Genomic DNA, 5047 nt, shown 5'->3' with positions numbered 1-5047 from the left:
TTTTCCTTGCCAACATACCCACAATGCTTCGAGACCCAAGCTCGCGTGCCGTGACGTCGAGAAGGGGCGTGCCCTGAGCGGATACGCTGCCCAGGTGGCCAAAAAACTCACTCGCCTCAAACCCTTGCTGACTTTGAAGTTCTGGAATCTCCATATTCCTAAAGTATGAAGTTGACTTAAAAGAACAGTCACGAAATGAAAGTATATGGACATGTAGCCTTAATAATAGGCAAAAATTGTTCAATCTTCGCAGTGAGGTAGTACCGGTAGAGCACTTTCAGTAGCCAGATTTACATATATATGGCCATATACAGTGCCATAAAACAGTGAAATATATATACCCGGTATATGTATAGGTTAAGTGAATCACACCTGATCAATATTTCAATTCTGCTAGCTGTGAAGATCAGTACTAGGGTGATGTACACAATATGCTCTGAATAGTTACTATCACGTGGCTTGTGCCAGCAGGAGTGCGAATCAACCAATGAATATGTACAGCCCAACCATATTTCTTGAATAAGTTTTTCTTCACGCTAATTATTTACATATTAGGCCTATATGTATAATTTTTCTTACCCATAGCTTATCTATCTTATATTGAAATTTACATGATAATTAAGAATTAACAATGTCTCATGCAAACAAAACTAGTAAATACTGATAAATTTTTTTAAAAGTTAGCCCATCCCTGATTTTCAGCTTCTCACAAAGGAAATATATTTCTTTATGTAATGATAGGACCTACTGAAAATAAATCAAATACATGAAAAACAGTTGTACATATGACAGAAAATTTGATAAGCTATTTCTCTTATAAATCGATTTTAATGCTGTTTTCTAGACTACTTTATTTACAGGTTCACAAAAAGTACTGGTAAAGGTGGATAAATCAAGGGAAATCACAACACCTTTCTGGTACCTGGAGAGGTCACCACACCTGTCTGGGACAGGTCACCACACCTGTCTGGTACCTGGATATGTCACCACACGTCTGGTACCTTGAAACGTCACCACACCTGCCTGGTACCTGGAGAGGTCACCACACCTGTCTGGTACCTGGATATATGTCACTATACATGTCTGGTACCTGGAGAGGTCACCACACCTATCTGGTACCTGGAGAGATCACTATACCTGTCTGGTACCTTGAAAGGTCACCACACCTGCCTGGTACCTGGAGAAGCTGCCACACCTGTCTAGTAACTGGAGAGACCACCACAACTGTCTGGTACCAGGAGAGGCCAACAAACCCGTCTGGTACTTGGAGAGGTCACTACACCTGTCAAATACCAGGAGAAGTCACCACATCTGTCTGGTACCTGGAGAGGTCACCACACCTGGCAGGTACCAAGAGATGTCACTACACCTGACAGGTACCTGGAGAAGTCACAGCACCTGTGAGGTACATGGAGAAGTCACCACACCTGCCAAGCACCATAAGCCACCACACCTTATGAGTGCCTGGAGAAGTCACTACACCTGTCATGCACCATGAGAAGTCAGTACATCTGTCAGGTACCAGGAGAAGTTACAACAACTGCAAGGTACCAGGAGAATTCACTACACCTGACAGGTACCAGGCGAATTCACTACACCTGAAAGGTGCCAGGAGAAATCACTACACCTGTCTGGTACCAGGAGAAGGCACATCCATCAGATACCTGGAGAAGTCACAACATCTGTCAGGTACCAGGAGAATTCACCAGACCTGAGAGGCACCAGAAGTCACCGCACCTGTCAAGTACAAGGAGAAGTCACAACATCTGTCAAATACCAAAAGTCACCACACCTTATGAGTACCTGGAAAGATCACCACACCTGTCAAGTACCAGGAGAAGTCACTACACCTTGCAGGTACCAGGAGAAATCACATTTGCCATGTTCCTAGAGAAGTCACTACATTTGTCAGGTACCAGGAGAAGTCACAGCATCTGTCAGGTACCAGGAGAAGTCACTACACCTGTCAGGTATAAGAAGTCACTACACTTGACATGTACCAGAAGTCCCTACACCTGACAGGTACCTGGAGAAGTCACAACATCTGTCAGTTACCAGGAGAAGTCACTATACCTGACAGGTACCAGGAGAAGTCAATACAACTGACAGGTACCAGGAGAAGTCACCACACCTGACAGGTACCAGGAGAAATCACTACTCCTGGAGAGGTTACCACACCTGTCAAATACCAGAAGAAGCCACTACACCTGTCAAGTACTAGGAGAAGTCACCACACCAGAAAGGTACCAGGTGAATTCACTACACCTGTATGGTACCTGGAGAGGTCACCACACCTGCCTGGTACCAGGAGAAGTACTCACCCCTGACAGGTACCAGGAGAAGTCACTGTACCTGTCAAGTACCAGGAGAGGTCACTACACCTGACCGGTACCAGGAGAAGTTACCACACCTGACAGGTACTGGGAGAAGTCACTACACCTGAAAGATACCAGGAGAAGTCACTACACCTGTCTGGAACCTGTAGAGGTCACCACATTTGTCAAGTACCAGGAGAGGTCACCACACTGACAGGTACCAGGAGAAGTCACTGCACCTGAAAGATACAAGAAGAAGTCACTGCACCTGTCTGGAACCTGTAGAGGTCACCACACCTGTCAAGTACCAGGAGAGGTCACCACACCTGACAGGTACCAGGAGAAGTCACTGCACCTGGTGTCTGGTTCCAGGATTTGTCCCCACACCTATCTGGTACCTGAAGAGGTCACCACACTTGCCAAGTACCATAAGAGGTCACCACACCTGACAGGCAACAGCAGAAGTCACCTCACCTGTGAAGTACCAGGAGACGTCACCACACCTGTCTGGTTCCTGGAGAGGTCACCACACCTGGCAGGCAGCAGGAGAAGTCACCGCACCTGTCTGGTACCAGGAGAAGTCACCACACCTGTCTGGTACCTGGGGAGGTCACAACATCTGACAGGGATCAGGAGAACTCACACCTGTCAGGTACCTGGAGAAGTCACTACACCTGACAGGTACCAGGAGAACTCACACCTGTCAGATACCTGGAGAAGTCACCCCACCTGTCTGGTACTAGGAGAAGTCACCAGACCTGAGAGGCACCAAAAGTCAATAGTCAAAAGTTAAGCACCAGAAGTCACCACCCCTGACCAGTACCTGCCTAACAACAAGACACCATTTCCACGCAGGCTTGGCATTACTGAAAAACAACCTGACTAGAGCCAGTCTTGTAAATACTGAGTTTTAAATAAACTTCAAGACATACAAAGCCTTGAATAAAGGCATTTGTGGGAAAAGAATGAATTCATTTAAAACATCTGCTGGCATGTAAGGCAAGAAAAACAAAACACAGCTGTCCATTTCTACACATACATATTTTATTTTTACATTGTTAATGACAATAGGTTACAGAGGTATGATGCTGTTAACAATGATAGATTATGAAAATACATCATATTTGTCATCTGGTTTAACAATCTCTGATCACTATGAAGACAATACAATGATATTACAGTAACAGTTAATCCACCCATAGATTATTTCGCTCAAAGTCTTTTGAAAACTATTATTTACACAATGTGTACAAAGCATTAATTGCATGTACTGACATTGGGAGAGCATGGGAGGTTATAGAATTGATATTTAATGCTCAGAAGTCCTCGGAAAACAGTCCTTTTCAGAAACTCTTGTAATATATACTTTATTAAAACTGTTTTAAACACAATTACCTGACTTATGTGTATCTATTTACCATGTTCACAAAGCAAATGAACTTAAAAGTTAAATACATATGGAATGAGTTACAAATTGATCCCATTGGTACTGAAATGAATTATGCCGAAAGGGCAAATAATGGTGTCCCACTTAAACGTAACTGTACCTAAGTAAAGGAAATAAGCCCTGTTACAATGCTGGCATATACTAATATTGAAGTAAATTATCCACTCAAAATGTCTTGCACATGTACATGTGTACACGTAAATGATGTGCCTTCTTTGTTTGACTGGATTTTAAGTCTTGCTGAGGGTTTTCCTACACCAGTATAATATTTGCAATGCTGACATATTGTTATGTCTATGTTGCAACTTGTGTGTGTCACAAGGTTACAACCTGTGTGTCACAAGGTTACAACCTGTGTGTCACAAGGTTACAACCTGTGTGTCACAAGGTTACAACCGTGTCACAAGGTTACAACCTGTGAGTGTCACAAGGTTACAACCTGTGCAGTTCACCAAGTTACAACCTGTGCGTGTCACCAAGTTACAACCTGTGCGTGTCACCAAGTTACAGCATATGTGTGTCACAAGGTTACAACCTGTCAACAAGTTACAACCTATGCGTGTAACCAAGTTACAACCTATGCGTGTAACCAAGTTACAACCTGTGTGTGTCACAAGGTTACAAGCTTTGTGTGTCGTCAAGTTACAACCTGTGCGTGTGGTCAAGTTACAACCTATGTGTCACCATGTTACAACCTGTGTTAATCACAAAGTTATAAACTGTGTTAATCACAAAGTTACAACCTGTGTTAGACACAAAGTTATAACCTGTGTTAGACACAAAGTTACAACCTGTGTTAGACACAAAGCTATAAACTGTGTTAGACACAAAGTTATAACCTGTGTTAAACACAAAGTTACAACCCGTGTTAGACACAAAGTTACAACCCGTGTTAGACACAAAGTTATAATCTGTGTTAGACACAAAGTTACAAACTGTGTTAGACACAAAGTTACAAACTGTGTTAGACACAAAGTTACAAACTGTGTTCCTCATAATAAATGGGATGAAGGGAGGGCTCTCAGCCAGGAAAATGAATCTGTGTAATCTGTGTTTCACCTAATCAGGTGAAGTAATGGCATGGTCAGAACATGTGTGAAATGAGAAAATCTGGAGTAAGTGAAGACATCAACCAACCTGGTGTGTTTCAATAATAGAAAACAACAAATGTGCAATTTCATGAATAGCCTTCGGTCACTAATGCATGAATGCATCTAATTACAGACACAGAAGTAAACCTTCAGGTACAATCAGGTACATGTATGTGCGCAACCAAGGCACATAT

The sequence above is a fragment of the Liolophura sinensis genome, chromosome 8 (assembly GCF_032854445.1).
Source record: "Liolophura sinensis isolate JHLJ2023 chromosome 8, CUHK_Ljap_v2, whole genome shotgun sequence".
NCBI lineage: Eukaryota > Metazoa > Mollusca > Polyplacophora > Chitonida > Chitonidae > Liolophura > Liolophura sinensis.
This window is presented reverse-complemented; position numbering follows the sequence as displayed.